General features: G+C 46.6%; 1 protein-coding gene across 4 annotated transcripts in view; it reads left to right on the top strand.

The window, feature by feature from the left end:
* Window positions 1–502: 502 nt before the first annotated feature.
* ERG (ETS transcription factor ERG) overlaps window positions 503–21,445 on the top strand; it is a 252,833-nt gene continuing 231,890 nt past the window's right edge. For 2 of the 4 annotated variants that reach the window (XM_032594789.1, XM_030328898.1), the window contains exons 1-2: window positions 505–879; window positions 3,047–3,226. The gene's annotated coding sequence lies outside the window, so the exon portion shown is untranslated. Of the gene's footprint in view, window positions 880–3,046; window positions 3,227–21,445 lie in introns of all 4 variants that reach the window. The other 2 variants (XM_032594790.1, XM_030328900.1) reach the window with 2 other exon arrangements.

The raw sequence follows: 21,445 nt of genomic DNA, 5'->3' as shown, positions 1-21,445 counted from the left end.
TGGACAGGAGCAGCCCTCTGGCTTCTGCAGACAGCCTCCCCCCCATCCCCTTGGACGTACAACTGCAGGCTGTGTGGCCGATCTGGTACAGCTGGATCCCACTGACGCTCATGTCTCCCCTCCAGTTAAGATGGAAATATATTAGAGAATAAACAACCAAAAGAGACATGCTGAGTTTCACCCAAAAATCAATCAGAAGAGAAAAACACTTGGGCCAGCGTCAAGAGAAACAAAACTGAGCCAGCACAGATTTTTATGAAAATGATCATTGAATAGTATTTCCATGAAAAGGCAACTGACTCAGAGTCGGAGGGTGAGTGTCCCGTGAGGCAGACCAGAGTCGGAAGGGCCCGCCCACGCCCGGGGCTCACAGCCCCGCTCGAGCTCAGTTACTAGAAGTGACCCAACCATCCCGAAAATAGGAAAAAGGACACGAGGGACCAGCCAGACTGTTAGGAAGGGAGAAAATGTGTGTTGTGAAACCAGCCCGGCTCGGGAAGACTGTCACGTCGCATTGAGCTTCTCCTCCCCAGAAGCAGCCCCGCAAATAACCCTCTTGCGCCCGGGGAAGGCTGTGCGACACAGTCCCTGACCTTCTGGAAGGGCCCAGCGAGAAAACGGATGTTGCTGCGAGTGCCAGAGGCGCACAGATGAGGCGTTTTGTTTAAATGCTTACCTCCGGCTCAAGGCATAGGAGGCGTTCTGGTACTTTCGGCTGGTATACTTCCTTCTGGAACGTCACGAGGGAGCTGCCTTCCATCTGAGGCAGGAGATCCCAGTGGTTCTGTGAGCATCTCCCGGGAGCTGCCCTGTGGAACCCAGCGGCTCCCTCTGCCCCTCCCCCCGGGCCGTCTGGGCTCCGTATCTGGAATGTAAAAGGTACGTTCTCGTGGATTCTTCTGGTCTGGTTTGTCTGCGCTTTAAGAGATGCTTGACTCCTAGCGAGTACCGGCTACTTAGGAAAGCTCGCTCTCGTGAAACTTTCCCCTCTTCTTCTTTCCAAATGGCCCCTTTTTAATGTCTTACAGACAGAGGTTAGTTTGAGTCAGCGGTGATCCGCAGTCTTAATTTTGACAGCAGCAGAATGACCAAGAGCTATGTCATAGTCACATGGAGCACAGACTTGGGAGTTTATGAATGCTTGCCCTTAAAAATCACTAAAAATACCTCTTCACACTATGCCTCCACACGCAGTGGATGCCAGGGTGGTAAAATCACATCGTTATCTGCTTTTTTGGTCCTCAGAGTGGATGGTAATAATTTTGGGGTGGATGACAGACCACAATGTGTGTCTAAACGCTTACGTGAAACTCACTTATATTATGGGCTGTATATCCGATCTTCTGTGACTATAGCCGATACTTTGCTGTGCTCTTTCTGGGGAATTCTCTTTGAACTTGGTAATGGGGACTTTTGATTGTAAAACAAGACAGGCGTTTAGAAAACATTGATGTTCCTCATGAACCAGGGTCAATGCTGGCACCAACTGCATCTGCACCTGTATCCAGAAAGAGGAAATATCTAACACCGTTTGGCCTTCCGAGACCGTTGCAGACTTGTTTCACAGCTTGGCTCTCTTATTCAGTGTGATTTTTGTATGGCATTTTCCCTCCAAAACCGTATCATAAATGTAAGCTCTTACATATATGACGTACACACACACATACTGTATTATGTAGGTTACACGTATGCATATTACATTACGCTACGTATGTTACAATAACGCTGTATTAAAATAACCTCATCATCAGAGCCTAGAATTAAGGTTAAATTGTCTCTTCCTAGACCACATTCAGAGAAGTCTGAGGAGGACCCCAGGTGGCCTGGATTTTACTCTCCTGCTAATTACTCAGGTGGAAAAAGACTGGTCTGTGCTGTTGTCCTTGTAAGCGATTTCTGTAGACCCAGGCACCTGCAGTCAGAGTATGGGAAGGTTCCAGTATGCTAAGAAACCACACCTAAATAAATACCAGCCTTCACAACTGGGACCTAGGAAAAGTGCTTTTATCGTGGAAAGCCGAAATCCGCTTTAAGAAAATAAGATTTTTTTTTTAAACTTTTTTAACGTTTATTTATTTTTGGGACAGAGAGAGACAGAGCGTGAACGGGGGAGGGGCAGAGAGAGAGGGAGACACAGAATCGGAAACAGGCTCCAGGCTCCGAGCCATCAGCACAGAGCCGGACGCGGGGCTCGAACTCCCGGACCGAGAGATCGTGACCTGGCTGAAGTCGGACGCTCAACCGACTGCACCACCCAGGTGCCCCAGAAAATAAGATTTTTAAAAGCGAAGTTGTCTCCCCATCTTGTTGTGTGTTGTAGTAAATGGAACCGTCTTTTCAAGCAGCTCTTCTGCTCAGTAGGAATATTGTCACACTGATTTGCAGAAGGCCACCTGTTAGCTGGAGCCACAGTTTTCACTGGAAAAGAAAGCCGATGACGGTCCCTCCTTTTTTACCTCTCTTCCTGGCTTGGCCCTGAGTCAGGCTGGCATATCGGACTCCACTCTGGGTCCAGGGGTACCACCCGGAGTGGGGAGGGAGTGTGGCTGGAGACCCCTGTAGGGAGGATGTCCAAGCCCGCCTACGTTTGCTGCATGGAGCAGGGGTGGGGCTCAGAAAGGGACCGGGCGTGCTCATGCCAGTTCCCAGCCGTCCTAGCCTTCTTTCCACACCCCTACCCATGAGCGGTTTCCGTGAGCTCTCACCTGCTGCAGGGGCTGGAATTTGTCACCCTGACCCCGTCACCAGCCAACACAGACTCAAGCCCTTGGTTCTTTCGTCACATTTACTTGAAAACTCTCTGAACACGTGGCATTGACATAAACACACTGGTTCATTTTTCTTTACGTTGCCCCAAAATGGTACTTGGGGGGGGGTCCTCAAATGATCTTGCCAGCACTGAAAATGGGGACACACAGGTGCCGTGGCACCACTCACTGATACATTGTGGTCGAGTCCCATCTTCTTTTGACCTTTTGAGGGTTGTTCCTGTGGTTTGGGATATTTCAGGAGAGGACTGAATCGAATGGGTTCTTTTGTTCCTCAGAACGCCTGGATTCCTGGTGTGGTGTCAGGACCGCTTCTCTTAAGAAAGCACCTCCCTCTTAAACAAAAGCACCAGGGACCGCGGACCCTGCTGTTGGCTGTGACGCGCGTCAAGCTTAGAACAAGGAAGGATTGCGTCCTCACTCGGTCGCCCTGCAGACCTGCACCTTGGCCACTGTAGGTGAGGTTCACGGGGCGCGTGTGGGCGTAGTCGGTATATCCACAAAGATGTGTCTGTTCCCCCACTTTGGGTTTTCATCCCGAGACTGCTCATTACACCATTCCATAAATCCTCCATTATAGGTAGTAAAACCTAATTTTAGATTTCCTGCCTGTGCCAGTGTCCTGCCTGATTGCTATGAGCTGTCGAGAGGCGGGACCTGGGAAGTGGACTGTTCAAACCCGGCCACGTGTTAAGGCTTTTCCTTGAGTTTTTGGCCTCTGGTCCATCATTCCCTGATGGCTTTTATCTTAAGTTTCAAAAGCTTCTGGAGATCAACTCTGCAGTTTACTTGGTTCGTTTTGTTTCGTTTTGACACGAGGGATCCGAGAAGGGGCTCCGAGGAAGGAGTGGGGCATCAGGGGGTTAAAGAGAGTGATGAGGCCAGTGGAGCCCCGGCCATGTTTGCCAAGAACGGGAGGCTCCGTGCCCTCCCAGGGGTCCGAGACTTGGCCCCTTCCTCATGTTGGAAGCTTCCTGGGAAAGTGCATACAGGTTCCGAATGTCTGGTAGAACCAGTGCTTTCTTCCCACCCTCCCCGTCCAGTGGGCCAACACCTTCCACCAGGGATGCCGAATGGTTCAGCGGGGCTGGGGTGGGAGGCATTGGGATGTGACTTCCTCATGGCCTCTCTCACGGTCCCAGCTCCATGGTGCTCCCTTCTCGACCCTCAGGCTTGGAAAAAGGTGCATTGAGAAGCTCAGTGGGCGTAACAAGGCTTCAAGGATATTTTGGGTTTGAGGCAGCCATACTTTGTTACCTACAAAGTTGAAACCCACGAGCTGTTCGTCTACCCTGGAAGCTTGGCAGGCAGCAGAGTGCCCTGGAGAGAGGCTGGCGACAGTGGGGGTGACCAGATGTGTGTTTTTATTGGGTGGGTGTGAGCTGAAATCTATATGAACAGTGTTAGAATGTTTGAACCTTACAAGAGGTATTATGTCCGGGCATTTTTGAACTTGAGAAGGTGGTATCCGTAATACTTTGTCTGTTGTGGAAATATTAGAACATACAGACAAAAATATTTAAATCTTTCCACACTCAGACATTATGGCTACTGACAGTGATGCATTTAATTCCAGAATTCTTTTATACATATTCTTTTCCCCAAAGTGGATCATATCACATACACAGTTTATATAACGTGTTTTTATTTTACTGAGGAACACATTGTAAATATCTGTCCATGTCGGTAAACATGTTTCATGAGATATCTTATTTCTGCCACGTTATTTTAAGCCTGTTTAGGATTCCGTTGTATGGTCCTATCATGATGGATTTAGTTAGTCCTCTCTGTTGAGTATTTAGGTTGTTTTCTGTTTTCTTTATTAGAATCCAAAAGTTCTGCGTCTTGGCTGCAGGATACGGATGCCCGGGTCCCATCACAGAGGAATGAAATCAGGCTCCCCTGGGAGTGAGGCGTAGGGGTCGGGACTCATGCTGCACAGTTTGCCAAAGTCTAGAATATGTTCTTGAAAGTGGAATTGTGTGGGGCTGGGTGGCTCCGTCTGTTGAGCAGCTGGCTTCGACTCAGGTCATGATCTCACCGTTCGTGAGTTTGAGCCCCATGTTGGGCTTTGCACTGCTAGCCTGGAGCCTGCTTCGGATTCTCTGTCTTCCTCTCTGTCTGCCTCTCTCCCACACTCGCTCTCTATGTCTCTCAAAAATAAATAATCATTAAAAAAATTAAGAAAAGAAGAAAGTGGAATAATGTGGTCCGGGTATGTATCTTCATCTATCTTTTGATATATGCGGGCGGCTTATCATTCAGAACTTTTTTCTTTATAAACTGTTTTACACTTTAAGCCTTAAGGCTTCTGAAAGGCGAGGGATGACGAGAATTTGCACGTGGACTTGGGGAAGAGGTCTTACCACACCACATAAGCACACCAGGCTCGTTGGCTTTTGCTTAGTTCTTTGGTGTTGTCACATGACCTAAATAAACAGATGAGCACATTCCTAAGATAATGAAGAAGAATGTATTTGGTGCCTCTTTCTCCCCATGGAGCTTTGGTCCGACCGCGGGGCAGGTGCCACAGCCCTGGCCACCAGCAAGTGGCAGTGAGTGCTGCAGGACCCCAGGCCTGTGCCTCTCTGGGCTCCTAACCCGTCTGTAGAAATCTCCCGCAAGCCTGTCCGGTGTTGAGTGTATTCACTCTGAAGGTCCTCTATGTATGTCATCACTTTTCTACTTTAATTGCTATTTTTTTTTTTTCCTCGAAGGAATACATATGCATAAAGTTAAATGGTACATCTGGGCTTGTAACGTAAAATGCTAGTTCTCTGCCCTCGACCATTCCTTAGCTGTTCTTGGCTGTTCTTTGTCATTCACCTCCATATTTCTAATTTCTGGGCTCGTGGCACTCCTTCTCGAGTTTTCAGTTTGGCCAGGATCAGTTTTCTGTTAAAGAAGATGGGGATTGGGTTCACGCCCCTCCCTCCCTTCTCCGTTCCGCTGTCCTCACAGTGTAGTGAGGCAAAAATGTCCGCTAAGTTCATGTCCACGTCTAGCGTTATTGTAATGATATAAACGTTAGAGGGGAGCCAGAGGATGTGCTGTGGTTACATTTTGTCCTTTCCCAGACTTACTAACTGGGATTTGCGTGCTGCGGTCGTTTTTCTATGTGCTTACACATCAGACTGCCCTCCACTTCCCTGGAGGGCTGGCGTGTCCTCTCCGGGCGGGACGGTGTGTTCAGTGATCGCTTGGGGCTGTGGAAGGGAGGGAGGGGGAAGACCCTTAGGAGGCTCGTGCCATCAGGCTCCGGATGAACTGGTTGCTTCCCGGCACTCTGTTGTCCTGGGTCTTGGCTCCTTGTAAAGTCCGGGAAGGTAAGGAATTCGAAATATACGGCAACCAGCAAACAAAGAGAAGCTGGTGACCGAACCGAAGGGTCTTGGCTTAGATCTTCACTTAGAATACGTCATCACTGGGGGCGCCCGGGTGGCTTAGTCGGTTGAGCGTCCAGCTTCGGCTCAGGTCACAGTCTCGCGGTTTGTGAGTTCGAGCCCCGCGTTGGGCTCTGCGCTGACAGCTCGGAGCCTGGAACCTGCTTCGGATTCCGTGTCTCCCTCTCTCTCTGCCTCTCCCCTGCCCATGCTCTGTCTCTCTCTCTCTCAAAAATAAGTAAACATTAAAAAATTGTAAACAAAAGCGTAGATCATCACGGGGAGGGCCAGCTTTGGATCCCAGATGCACCTCCCATTGTGTAGTATTCCACGACATCTTTTTGCCCTCGTTTAGGGCTCTTAGAACTTAAGAGTCCATGCTTCTTATCTGTAAACATAGTGGGTATTTGCCTCTTTGCTTTTTGATAGTTTGTCTTCTTACCTAATAACTGGCCTTGAGTAAACATTGGCTTCCTTTGTAGCAGGGAGGTTCCCCAGACAGTGCCCACCCGCCCCTCCAGACACGGGGCCCCAGTCACCCAGATCGGACTCTTACTCCCCACGAGGCGGTTGGACCTGGAGAGGAACTCTGGATGACGCCCTGCAGAAATGCAGCAGTGGCCAAGGTGGGAGATCAGATACTGGCTGGGCCTACGGGAGCCAGAGTACATTCCTGCCTCGATAATCCCCTTGGAAATGAAAAAAAGGTTCCCTCAAGTTTTTATATTTCCAGCTTTCATCTGCTTCTTACTCACAGGTGCTTCATTCCTTGGCTTGAGCAAATACCTTCAGGGAAAAGGAACCAGATGTCTCTTGAAAAAAAAAAAAAAAAGAATTACTTAGCTTGAGGAGACCTTCGTTCAACTAAATCGTACATAAAAGCCCAATAAATAAGTGCCCCCGCCAATAGAGGACACTTCTTTTGGCGGAAGCCCGTGCACTCTGGCCCGTGCACTCTGGCCCTGCCCTACCCCACCTCCCCACTGTCCCCAGACCCCCTCTGCCATTGGGGACCAGCGTGAAAACCGCTAGCTGCTCTATTCCGTTCGTTTCTTGCATGAGAAAATAGACACCTGTAAAAGTCAGTTGTCCGATATGGCAGGACAGGTGACTGGCAAAGGGGGGCCCTCGCCCAGCATCTCATTCCAACCTGAGTCACGTTGGGGTCAACCGTGTTTGAACACACGTGGTGACAGCCAGAGGGAATCGCCATCACGTGACCCCGAACGCCCACAGCACGGCTTTCACGTCTGTTGCCAACCTTACTGAAACATGGAAAGGTGATTGCACGGTGGTCTGTCATCAGGTTATATTTTATACTCGATTATGCTTTGAAAATATCACACTGAATTCCTTTGCAACAGTTTTCGGGTTTTGGGTAGGAGAATTTTTTTTTTTTTTTTTTTTTTTTTGGCCACAAAGGTAGACATGCCTGTGAAATTTCCTCCTGATTGTTTTCATTTATTTAATTATTTACTATTTATATATCTACGTAGCTACTGATTTTTTTTTTTTTTTGCCAGCTCAATATAGATTCTTTTCAAAATTTTTTTAAAGTTTATGTAGTTTTGAGAGAGACAGAATGTGAATGAGTGAAGGGCAGAGAGAGAGGGAGACACAGAATCCAAAGCAGGCTCCAGGCTCCTAGCTGTCAGCGCGGAGCCCAACGCGGGGCTCGAACTCACGAACTGCGAGATCATGACCTGAGCCGAAGTCGGATGCTCAACTGACTGAGCCACCCAGGCGCCCCAGGATTCTTTTTTTTTTTCAAGGGTGGTTCATTCATCGTCATTGTATCAATACATTATTATCAACTAAAGTCCATAGTTTACATTAGGGTTTACTCTGTGTTGCATATTCTGTGGGTTTGGACCAATGGGAAATACCATGTATCCACCATGACTGTTCCTACTGAACAGTTTCACAGCCCTGAAAATCCCCTGTGTTATACCTCTTCATCCCCCCCTTCCTATCCCTGAACCCACAGCAGACACTGAGCCTGTCACTGTCTCTGTGGTTTTGCCTTTTCCAGAATGCCCTAGAGCTGGGATCAGACAGTACGGAGCCTTTTCACACTGGCTTCTTTCCCTTAGTGATAGGAATTTCGGTTTCCTCCATATCTTTCTGGGGTTTGATAGCTTATTTCTTTTACTGCCAAATAATTTCCATAGTGTGGATAGACTGCAGCTTATCCGTCCGTTCACCTATTGAAGGGCCTCTTTGTTGCTTCCGGTTTTCTTTAGCAGTTATTTTTGTGATATTTTTCAAAGCCGGAGCAAAGTTTCTGAGCGAGGGATACGACCTCTAGATGAAATGCTATGCTATTGTAATAAAACTGAGATTCTAATTAAGGATCATGGGTACGCATCCATGCAAAGGGAGCTGGCTATTTTTGATAAAATAAATGTTCCCGATTTCATAAGGTCTGTATCATTTTAGGTCTTTGCTCGGGTGGCTGCTAAAATAGGTAATGCAGCTTCTCTAAATATTATATCCCCAAATCACTCTGCATGGAGAGGCATTCACTCCACTCAGTGTGTGTGTTTTTTAAAATGTTTATTTATTTTTGAGAGAGAGTGCCAGCAGGGTAGGGGCAGAGACAGAGAATCCGAAGCAGGCTCCACACGGCCAGCGCAGAGCCTGATGTGGGGCTTGAACACATGAACTGTGAGATCATGACCTGAGCCGAAGCTGGACGCTTTACCCAATGCAAGGCTCAGACTCACAAACTGTGAGATCACGACCTGGGCTGAAGTCAGATGCTCAACCGACTGAGCCACCCAGGTGCCCTGAGGTAGATGGTTATCTACACCAGATAATTAGAACCTAGTTTCTTCTTGGCATTCTTAATGCTCATATTGTCTCTCCCTGCATAGACCCAGGGCAGGGAGCTCATCCCCTCATCCTTTTATGGTCCTTTCCACCTAAAAAAAAAAAAAAAATGTTTGTCAACAGGTGCTTCCTTAGACTGACCTCAGACGGTCTCCTTCATTGTGTATTGTACCTTCTAGAATAACACAATAAGGAGGCTGGTTTTGCTCACGATTGGCGTGGTTAACCCCTGACACACTGCCTGGTTCCTAGAAATCTTTCAATGAATATTTATCAAGTAATTTCAAAACTGAACAAGTGAATGAATGAATACTTGACAGACATTCGTATATTTCAGGAGACTATTTCCTTCAACGTCCCTTTTGCAGACAAAACACAGCTAGTTTTCTTTTTTTTAACCTTATTTCACACACTATGTTTTTTTTAGAGCTATCATATATTGATTTATTTGTATGGACATATGTTTTTTTTCTATCAGTGTTCTTGGAGAGTCACGACCAGAATAGTCCCTAGGAAATCTGGGACCATTCTATTTTGTGATGTCGGCTCTGTGCCTCCTCTGACTATGTTAGCTTCAGGACATCCCCATCACACTGCCCTTGAAAACCTTCATGTGTTTTCTTGGCCCCAAGAATGTCCTAGTGGTATTTTTAAATAAGTATATGCCACATATTTTAATTAAATGAACTTTCAATGATTTGGGTATGTGAATACCCATGCCTTTCAGGCCTAGTGGCGGGAAATGACAACTTTTCTTTTTATTTGAATATAGTCGACGCTTCATAATAATTAAAATTTTTTTTTAACCTTTATTCATTTTTTGGTGGAGACAGAGCGTGAGTGAGGGAGGGGCAGAGAGAGAGAGGGAGACACAGAATCTGAAGCAGGACTGACAGCACAGAGGCCGACGCGGGGCTTGAACCCCGTGAGATCATGACCTGAGCTGAAGTCGGATGCTTAACCGACTGAGCCACCCAGCTGCCCCGACCCCTCATAATAATTTAGAAGTAGAGCGAGGAAAGCTTCTAGCACGATTTGACTTTAGAGAGCCATACGTGAGATCGAAAATTGAGACGAGAAAAAGAACGAAATAAACAAAACCAACCAACGAGCAGATAAAAAACATCAAACCTAAAATGATTTCTACGCGTTGATGCAGTGTGGAACAAAGGACAAGGCACCGGTAGGGATGACATTCACGTAACCGTTACTCTGTGTCTGCCAGCGTTCCGGGATTTCCACATGTGAACCAATTGAATCCATACAGCAGTCCACGGGAAGGCACGTTTTTGTGATTATGTTTTATTGTGGTAGAAAACACAGAAAATGGACCATCCTCATCAACTTTTCAGCGTCTGGCTTAGTAGTGTTAAGTGTATTCACGTTGTTGTAAAGCATGTCTCCAGAACTTCCTCATCTTGAAGATCTGAAGCTCTGTCCCCACTCAACAGCAGCTCCCCTCTCCTCCCTCCACGGCCCTTGGTCACCACCATTATATTTGTGGCTCCATGAATTTCACGGGTTTAGTTGCCCTCTTAATCAGTGGAGCCGCGCCATATTTGTTCTTCAGTGACTGGCTCATTTCGCTTAGCATCGTGTCTTCCGTGTTGTAGCAGGAGACAAAATCTCTTTCCTTTTGAAGGCTGCGTACTATTCTACCGGCTGCACAGACCACATTTTCTCTATTCATTCATGTGTTGATGGAACCTTGGCTAGCTTACATCTCTTGGCTGTTGTGAATAATGTTGCTCTGAATGTGGGATATGGGTGTACAAATATCTTTTTCAAGACTCTCTGTCAATTCTTTTGGGTGTATACCCAGCAGTGGAATTGCTGGATAACATGGTAATTCTATGTTTAATTTTATGAGGAGCCTCCATACTGTTTTTTTTTTTTTCAACGTTTATTTATTTTTGGGCCAGAGAGAGACAGAGCATGAACGGGGGAGGGGCAGAGAGAGAGGGAGACACAGAATCGGAAACAGGCTCCAGGCTCTGAGCCATCAGCCCAGAGCCCGACGCGGGGCTCGAACTCACGGACCGCGAGATCGTGACCTGGCTGAAGTCGGACGCTTAACCGACTGCGCCACCCAGGCGCCCCTCCATACTGTTTTTTAATAATGGTTCTACCATTTTACTGTCCCACCAATCGTACACAAGGGTTCCAGTTTTTCTGCACCCTGGTCAACACATGCTACTTCTTGTTTTTGTTTTTGTTTTGTTTTTTGTTTTTTGTGTTTTGTGTTTTTTTTTTTTTTTGCCATCCTAATGGGCGTGAGGCGGTATTTCGTTGTGTTTTTCAATTGCGCTTTTCTGATAACTAGTGATATTGATAATCTTGTTCATATACATGTTGGTCACATTGTGTGTGGAGCACTTCTCCCACATCCATTGTGTGGATAAGCAAGTTTAGGCGAAGAAAGATCAGTCAGTTCGTTCAAAGTCATACAGCGTGTACGTGATGGAACCAGAGTTTGAATCCGCAGCGTCTTGCTTTGTAACCCCTGCGTTCCGCCCCTTCCCGTGGGGGCACACGTTTGGTGTGGGAGAATGCTGTCCCTTCAAGTCATTTTATTCAAATCTTCTTCCTTATATGGACTCATGACTGAAGTCTGAGCAAGGGAAGTAGGAGAGATCCCTTCTTTCTATTCCTTCTCTCCCTCCCTCCTTCTCCCGTCTCTCCTTTCCCCCTTTCAACAAGTACGGACCGTGTACCTGTCCGGGTCAGCTGCCATATGCAGGTGGAGAATGGAAAGGTGACCGGGACAGAGTGTCCCCTGTTACCACCGAGGTTCCGGACACGCTTGGGAGATTCATTGTGTGTCCGTGTGATTTTTCTTCCAACCTTGGACTGGAAGAAGACACAGTATTTCTAATGACAGCAGACTGAACTAGAACTGCCTTGGATAAACTGGAATGTGGGATTGTCTTTGAGATGAGGCTGTAATAGGAGAGGCACAATAAATGCGAAAAATAAGGGAGGGTTGAACGCGTTTTGGAACTTGAGAGATGACTTCTGTAGCGTGGCGATGGTGGAGTGATGAATCGAACAGAAGCCGTTTAGGCTGGGTTTCCCCAGCAAAGCATACCCTCTAGAACTGTCTATGGGATTTTGTTTGCAGACGCCAGGTCTGAAGTGCTTCCTGACTTGCCAGGGGGGCGGAGCTGGGATGAGGGCCATGGCTACCAGGAGGTCAGGACAGGAGTACGGGGGCTTTTTGCCTGTCTGCACAGACCTTTGCCAGAGTAGGGGGTGGAAAAGGCACGGGATCAGGTGTGCATATGCAGTAACACCGAGTTGTTCTAGTATTACCAGGATTACCTGGATTTGGTCCAAAGGAAAGGAAAGTAGTAAAAAGGAGGTCAAAATTGGGACCACGCCATCTCTTAAAAAGGATGGGAAGGCTATAAAAGTCTTCCCAGGCTCTTAGTTATTTTCTCTCTGCTGCAAATGACATATAGCAGCAACAGAATGTTAAGTTACCACTAAAAGCAAAATTTCCCCCAGTGTGCTTTAAAGAGACGAGACATGTGGGCGTTTAGTGTTACTGATTCTTCCTGATGCCATTTTTTTTTAAACCAAATTTTCTATGACTCATAGACACTCCCATTCTCTCTCTTGACTGTAAGACTCTGTGAATCCGTGTGCTCGGTCTGTGAGACGTTCAAGCAAAGACCACCTGGTTGGGAAGCACGGTGTAGGGAACGGTGTGTTTCGAAGGTGCCGAATCTTTGTTCTTGAGGGCAGGATACGCACAGAGTTGGGGGAGGAGGATGCCCGGGATAAAGAGAACGTTTATTTCCCACCTAAACCACGAGGAGCGTGCTGGTGGGTCTTCCTAGTCTCTGCCAGAGCTGAATGCAGCCGGACTTTTTTTTTTTTTTTTTTTTTTACGGTGTTTCATCTTCTATGAAATGGATGGGGTGAGGCACCCTTTACCTTCCTTCATCTTCTTGGGGCTTTTTTTGTTTTTTTTTGTTTCTAAATTTTCTTCGTTTCCTTTCTTCTTCTTCTTTTTTTTTCTTTGCCATGCTTCTCAATTCAGCTGCCTGTCCTGCTTCCTGTGGGGAGGTTTATGGTGAATGGCTATCTTTGTATTGCACATCCCTGGATCCTTTATTTCTTACAAAGCCAGCTTATCAATGAAGCAAGTACTCACTTGGTCACAGCTGTTTCTTAAAGCTCCTCCTTTCTGCACGCAATCCTAGGAAACCTTGAAGATTTACAGCTTGGTGCCAGAAAACATTTTCAAGATGATTTTCACGTGTGCAAAGCTGGCTTGCTGTCTGTCAGTACTCCTTCTTCCCTTCCTCCTGGGGAACAGAACGCCTGCATGTTCTCCAAGAACAAAGACCATATTTCCCAGTTTCCTTTGCAGCCGAGGGCAGCTACGTGACTCTGATCTGGCAATAAAATATGAGCGGAAGGGCCATGTGCAACTTCCAGGAAGTATCCCTAAAGGGAAGAGTGGACTTCCAGGTAGAATCTTCAAATGGTGTGCACTCTGCTTTCCTTTGTCCGTCCTACCTGCTGGATTGTTGATGTGATGGCTGGAGTTGGAGCAGTCTTTTTGTGTCTGGCTTATTTCACTTAGCAGAACGTCTTTAAGGTCCACTGTGGTGTAGCACGTATCAGAATTTCATTCCTTTTTAGCCTGAATAACATGCCATTTCACGTCTGTACCTCATTTTGTTTGTCCGTTCATCTACTGGTGGACATTTGGGTTGTTGCCACCCTTCACCTGTTGTGAATAGTGAGCATTGATGTATAGGTATCTGTTTGATTCTCTGCTTTCAGCTCTTTTGTGTAGAAGTGGGATCGCTGGATCGTTTGGTAATGCCACTTTTTGAGGAGTTGCCACACACCCTTTTATGGTGCCTGTATCATTTTAACATTCCTACCAGTAATGCCTAAGTGTTCCGATTTTTTCACATTCTCACCAACACTTGTTATTTTCTGTTACTTTGATAGTAGCCATCCTAAGGGATATGAAGCTATATCTCATCGTGGTTTTGATTTGCATTTCCCAGATGATCAGCGATGTTGAAGGTCTTTTCCCGTGCTTGTTGGCCATCTGTATATCTGCTTGGGAGAAATGCCTGTTCAAGCCTGTTGCCCATTTTTAAATTAGATTGCTTGCTTTTAAAAGCTACCATTATTATTTTTTAAAGCAAGTTTTCTGCTGTCATTTAAACGTAAAATGAATCATAACCGCACATTGCCCTGTTGCTCTGGTCGTAACGAGAACCCCTTGGGTGGGGGAAGGTCATGGAGACGTAGTGTCCCAATTCTTGAAGCCGGCTAAGATTGCCTCTGGGCCAGGTGCAGAGAGAGCAGTGATTTGCCTCAGGTTACCTGCTTGGAGGCTGAGCAGAGACGGAGGGACTTAGGACTACTACCTTCTCATGCAGGAATTTACATCTCACCGCCTCCAACTAGAGAGCTCTACAAACAGTCATCTGTAAGCCTTAGATACTCTTTTAAAAAACATGTTTATTTATTTTTGAGAGAGAGAGCACAAGAAAGGGAGGTACAGACAGACAGGGGGACAGAGGATCTGAAGTGGGTTCCCCGCTGACAGCGCAGAGCCCGATGGGGAGCCCGAACTCCCCAACCGTGAGATCATGACCTGAGCTGAAGTCAGATCTCAACAGACTGAACCACCCAGGCGCCCCAACCTTAGATACTCTTGTCCAGGGGCTGTGGGATGCTGTGAACTGTGTGCTAAGCATGGGAAACTTCACTATCAAACTGTGAAGTTATCTACCTAAAAACAGGTCCCCTCTTAGCATTAATGGTAATAGTAATGAGAACAATAACAATAGTTTAGGAGAGTTTGGGGGAAGGGGATACTTTGGATGACATTTATAAACAAGAGCTGTGTGTTGCTGCTTTCTGTATCTCTTGATAAAAGAGAAAAAAGTTAATTATGCAGGTATCACAAACAGTGATCATTTATACACAATGCGTAAAAATGCTCGCCTAGCCTGGTTGACTGTGGAGCACGACAGGTGTCATTTTGAGAGCCTGAAGCAGGTGGAGGGAAGAGGTAGGAGACTAGGTGGAAGTGGGGATGGGCAGTGAGGTGCTATGAACCCCCTGTGAGGGCCCCCCACGTCCACAGGAAGGGAGCGGCCAGGTTCTTTGAGTTGCCAGATTGGCATGGTTGACTCTGCCGTGTCCACAGCTGTCCTGTGATAGACACGCCTCCAGATGAGTGCTCTAACTCTTCGCTTGGTTTGGTAGCTGTGGGCGTGCAGGTGGCTACCGGTCAGGGACGTCGCGTGCTTTAATTGACCCCTTCCTCAGCCATGAGGTCATCACATTCACAGCGTCGAGTTTGTGGTTCCGGGTAGTGTACGGGGCTCGTCCGTAATTGGCGGCTCACGTGGTCCCCTCGACGGGCAAAGCTCTCGAGAATTGTTTCTAAAAGGCTGACCTCATGCAACCCTTTTATTGACTCTGTGGTCTTTTGTTTCTTTATGACACGAGTGCAATTCAGTGTAGAAAAAATGATAAATACAGAGAAGCAAAAGGAAGGGGGAAAAAAAAAACCTCCCTGTAACTTTCCTTGGAGTTAGCCTCTGTCATTATCTTGTTTTATGTATTTCCAGACTCTACTATGCATCATGACAGAAAGATATACGTTGAAAAGGCACTACCTCTCCTCCCTGCCTAGGAGGATTACAATATTTAAAAATACTGAGGAGGTCAGAGAGATGAGCAAGCCTGACTGCTTATTCACATCTTTAAAAAGCTGGAAAAAACCCCCGGTGTCTTAGAGAAAGAAACACTAAGAGTTCAGGTGTACTCATCTTCCACAGTATCACAGGGGATAAAGACAGAAGTACCGAATGGAATGCGTTAGCTTTCGTGTGCTGTGTCGCCAGGCGTGTTGCTCAGCGGGCATTGTTTTCCCTGTGGCAGGAAGCAGGAAGCAGGTTGCTGAGTGCAGTTCGGGCACAGGCACCCTAGCGGCGTGGCTGTTCCGTGCTCCACCCCTGCATTAAGGCTCTGCCAGCAGCTCTTATTGGAAAGCGCTGTGTTATCATGTTATTGGGAAGTGGGACTTGATCGACCCTTGTTTTGGGTCACAGATTCACCCAGCGTTTCCAAGCAGACTTTTTTGATGCACGTTTACATTAACGTCTGGGCAATTTTATGTTTTTTTTTTGTTTGTTTGTTTGTTTTTGTACTGCTTCACAAGAAGCCTTCAAAAACAATAGTTAAAAAAGTTTTTTTATTAAATGTGTATTTATTTTGAGAGAGAGACAGAGCACAAGCGAGGGAGGGGCAAAGAGGGAGGGAGACACAGAATCCAAACAGGCTCCAGGTTCCGAGCTGTCAGCACAGAGCCCAACATAGGGCTCGAACTCAGGAACCATGAGATCATGACCTGAGCCAAAGTTGGATGCTCAACCGACTGAGCCACCCAGGTGCCCCTAAAAAAAAAATTTTTAAGTTTATTTATTTTTAGAGAGAGAGAAAGAGAGAGTGAGACAGAAAGACAGACAGACACAGAATCCCAAGCAGGCTCCACACTGCCAGAACAGAGCCTGATGCAGGGCTTGAACCCACGAAACCACGAGATCATGACCTGAGCCGAAGTCAGACACTTAACCAAGTGAGCCACCCAGGTCCCCAATAGTTTTTTTTTTTAATATGAAATTTGAACATCGCTTCTGTTGCTTTTCTATTAATGCTATTTGTTGCAAATATTTTTTTGAGATTTTAAAACTGTTTTGTGTGTAAAATACTGCTTATGTTTTTCACTGTTTCATTGTTTCGTTTGCCAATGTATCTTTTCAAATGGCATGCAGTGTTTGTAACAGTTTGTCGTCAATTATGGCTACAAAACTGATTTCAGTTGTATGAGGGATCATACTTCCAAGTAAAACAAATACAAAATGTCCTGGTCTTACTGTCTTCAAAATCAGCTCCTTTGTTGTCATGTGGTTTACTGTGATTGCTGCATTTAGAAAAAGGTGTTTTCTCTTGGCCAAAAAGGGGCCATCAATAAATTAGGGTTATAAATAAATAATGCACACTTTACTTCCCTTATTTAGTTGTAACATTAAACTGTAAATTTAGAAAGGGATGATAAAACTTAAAAAAACATGTAAAAAATAGCAAGATATAAAAATAACTATGTGTTTACTTTTTCTCATTTTTTAAATACACTTTTGGCTTATACTTAACACACTGACCGTAAATGTCATACATTATGATGGGGCCCTCCCAGTGCATGACCAGATTGGTTCATGATGTGACTTCTGAACTGGTCTATGCTGTGTTCAGAGGAACGAGTCCACCGAACACGCATTTGGTGGCACAGTGATGTCCAGTTTCCAGACCCTTCTTGCTTTGTATACTTCCCTCATCGTGGATGAGGAGTGAACGTTCTGGGACTGGGCACTGGTGTGCAGACCAGACTTTGAGCCCCACTGCTACAGAGGAGATTGGGGTCAGAGGGGCTCAGAAAGCAGTCAGTCAACACATTTATTCAAATGAGCTTCAACTATTTTTCTTATTATAATGGGCTTTTTGGGGCTGCCTCAATGAGTTTATCGAAGATTATTCTAAGTAGTCAGCACCATAATGCTAACAGTACGAATTAACAAGTACATAAATACTCTGCTTTCCACGAAGCAGCTGGCGTGGGAGCAGTGCTTTTATTGTAGACGTAGTCAAAAGTCGAGTGTCGATATGAAAACCAACAGAACCTGGATCCCAAAGCCAGCTCTCCAAAATCAGCCTGACCCAGGACCTCTGTTTTTCCTTTCGGCTTCTTGGAAGCAGTGCCTCGCCCTGTGCTCAAGTTCAAGGACGTGCTTTGCCTTCTGCTGTTTGAGCCAGCCCATGCTCACTGCTTTAGTCTCCTCATATGGCACCTTGACCTGCTTTCTTTTTTTTTTTTTTTTTTTTTAATTTTTTTTTTTTTCAACGTTTATTTATTTTTGGGACAGAGAGAGACAGAGCATGAACGGGCGAGGGGCAGAGAGAGAGGGAGACACAGAATCGGAAACAGGCTCCAGGCTCTGAGCCATCAGCCCAGAGCCTGACGCGGGGCTCGAACTCCCGGACCGCGAGATCGTGACCTGGCTGAAGTCGGACGCTTAACCGACTGCGCCACCCAGGCGCCCCTTGACCTGCTTTCTAACAGGATGTTTTGATGTCTTTCCCAGAGAACACGGTGATGAGTGTAAGGGGAGGCCATGAGGGTAGTATTTAAAAGATTAGCAGCTCTTGGGGCGCCTGTGTGGTTCTGTTGGTTGAGCGTCCAACTTCGGCTCAAGTCGTGATCTCGAGGTTCATGAGTTCAAGCCCGCGTCGGGCTCTGTGCTGACAGCTCAGAGCCTGGAGCCTGCTTCGGATTCTGTGTCTCCCTCTCTCTCTCTCTGCCCTTCCCCTGCTCGTTCTTTCTCTCTCCCTCTCCCTCCCTCTCTCTCAAAAATAAACATTAAAAAATGAAATAAAATAAAAGATAAGCAACTCTTAAAAACGAATGATACAAGCAGACCGAATCACTGTGTTTTTTTAGACCTTTGCCTCTAAGAGAGAAATTTATATATTTCTCAATTTTTCATTCTGCCTTCATAAGCTTGTAGTGCTGAAAATGAGTATCCTGGATGAAATAAGTCAGCACTTTTGGAGAATGCCTTTCTCTTTCTTTAAAAAAATTTTTTTTTCAATGTTTATTTATTTTTGGGACAGAGAGAGACAGAGCATGAACGGGGGAGGGGCAGAGAGAGAGGGAGACACAGAATCAGAAACAGGCTCCAGGCTCCGAGCCATCAGCCCAGAGCCTGACGCGGGGCTTGAACTCACGGACCGCGAGATCGTGACCTGGCTGAAGTCGGACACTTAACCGACTGCGCCACCCAGGCGCCCCTGGAGAATGCCTTTCTCTTCCAAAGCAACAGTTTCAAGCCATAAGGTATGCATCGAGTTTATTTCTGTTCTAACCAAAATTCTCAAAGGAAGCAGGTGGGTTGATGTGAGAAATATGGTACATCCTCTTTGAGCAGTTATGATACCACATTGTCTTTTGGGGGCAGTGTAATGGGAACGTGATGTGACTATACATGAATATCTATATTTTTATTTCATTCATTCATTTGTTCATTCATCATTCTCAAAATATGTTTTCCACGTGCCAGAATATTTGCTGACTGTTGGGGATATGAGCATATGAAGACATTCTCTCTTTAGGGTGCTCACAATGGAGTAGGGGAGGCAGCCTCTAAGATGTTGTGGTAAGGGCTCTGATGAAAATGACTCATGTCAACACCTGCCGTGTTTCAAAAGTATTACTCTCAGTGCTTTACATTTCTTAAAATGTCGAATAGTTGCCACAGTTTTATCCCGCGGGTGCTCTTATGGGCACTTTGCAGATGGAGCAAGTGAGAGACAGAAGAGGTGAGGAATCGCCTGAGGGCACACAGCTTGTGAGTGGGGGAGCTGAGATTCAAAGCCGTCTAGCTGAGCTCTGCTCCCAGCTCCGCACTGGGACGGAGGTGGACAGGTGCTCCAGGAGGAGCCACAGAAGGGGTGTTTCACCAAGACCTTCCAGGCATCAGGGATGGCTTCCCAGAGGGGCTGCTATGTGCATTGGTTGTAAAGGGCAAATCAGAATTATCTGGAACGAGCACGGAGGCGGATTCCAAGAAGTGCATGCAAAGCGCGCGGCTGGAGTGCTAGGCGCATTCCGGAGACAGCCAGTGGTGCACCGGGGCTGCACCGTAGGACGGGCAGTGGGATGGCCAGAGATGACCCAGAAGGTAGGAGTGGGGACCTCCAAGTCACATTGTTGGCTCCTCTTGGAACTTTTTTTTCCAAGGCTTCAAATACAGCCTGAAGGATAAAGAAACCTGAGATGCTTTAATAAATAGTTTCACTAGTCACAATGACAAACATCTCAAGAATGTTTTTATTTGATATGTGATTACTACGACTCTGAGAGCTTTAAAAAGTTATTGTAAAAAATTTGCTTGGGAAGAAATGACTCACTTGAATTGTGAGTGAGTGAATTGTGAGTATTACCAAGGATACAGTTAGAGATCTCCTTTAAGAGATCCCGTGGCTGAGTGTTAGAGCCGCACCGTTAACTTAGGGAATAATGCTTGTGTGTTGGAGGCAGGGAGTTCAAATGCACAGACTCGAGTTCAGTTCCTCCCAGGCAGGTGAAATTCTATGCCTTAGTCCTATGATTGCCTCTAGCGCAAAGCCACATAGGCACTTCATTTCTGAAGGGGGGAGCATCCGAAGTCTAGGACTTTGATTCTCTGCGACGGTTATGTGGAAAACAAGCTCAGACACGTGAGAGCCCTGTTGCACGGGCTCATATTGTTGAACGTGCCGTTGTCATGTGACAGAACCCTCAAACACTACCTGGCGGGTGAATTCTTATTTTGCTCACGACGAACTTCTCAGAGGTAATTTACAAAAGTCTTACGTGTGGCTGCTACGTTTTAATCCAGTCTGCACTGTGTGAGAAATTAACGTTTGTTTTCATTTCCTTCCTGTTCATTTCATGGGTGTGCACCACACCTGTGCGTGTATATGTCTGTTAGCTGTGTGATACGGAAGGAGTCCCAGGAAGCCTTTTAAAAGCTCGGGATTGGCTGAGCCTCATTTTCCTCGTTGTCAGCCCGCTTTCGATGTCCTCTGTTGATCCGGCTCAGGATGCAAAGAGGAATGCTAGTTGGTGAGTTGCAGTTAATGGTGGAGAGTGAAAAGCCCAGAGTTTGGCTAAAACGAGGATGTATCCCATGCCCCCACTGAGCTGATGGCCTGTGGCAGGTGCATCCTGGTGTAGCCTCCGAGGGGTGTCCTCCGGGATGCGCCCACCTCTCTTCCTTGCGGTCCGGCACCTGGGCAGTCCGGGGGCGAGCCAGAGTCCCAGAGGCTCTTTCCAGAACAGCCTCTTGCTTAAATGGGGGTTGAAGGCCGCGTCTGCCCTCTGTCGCTTCCCAGGCTTACGCACTCCGTGTGTAGGCTGGATGTCAGCGCACCAAAGGCCAAGATTGTTCTGTGCTCACCTTTGTGAACAGCTCTGCTGGCTCATTGATCTTGTAAATCTGTTGGACTGAGCTACCACAATGGCTCACGTCATGTCAGAATTCCTCTTCAGAGCAGATTCTCACTTGGAAGGGCACTCATGTGGAGTGGGGTGGAGAACACCTAAGCAAAGTCTGGAAGTTCCGGTGGTAAACTTGAACCAATTCAGTCTTACCTTGGGCTGAACCTTGCACGGCCACCTGGAACTGTCTTGGGTTCAGGGGCCTACTGTCTTTGAGGTAGGCTAATGTTGCTTTTTGGATGTATCTGTGGGGGGACTGGTTTCATTTATGTATCAGTCAGCTTTTGCTGCAGTGACAAACAGCTCTAAAAAAACCTCAGTGCCTTAGAAGAACAGAGGAAGTGGCAGTGGGAGGAAACTTGAGGGCAAGCAGAAACGTG

The sequence above is a fragment of the Lynx canadensis genome, chromosome C2, assembly GCF_007474595.2.
Source record: "Lynx canadensis isolate LIC74 chromosome C2, mLynCan4.pri.v2, whole genome shotgun sequence".
In the NCBI taxonomy this organism is placed as follows: domain Eukaryota; kingdom Metazoa; phylum Chordata; class Mammalia; order Carnivora; family Felidae; genus Lynx; species Lynx canadensis.
Note: the sequence above shows the minus strand (reverse complement) of the source record. Positions and strands in the feature narration are given on the sequence as shown.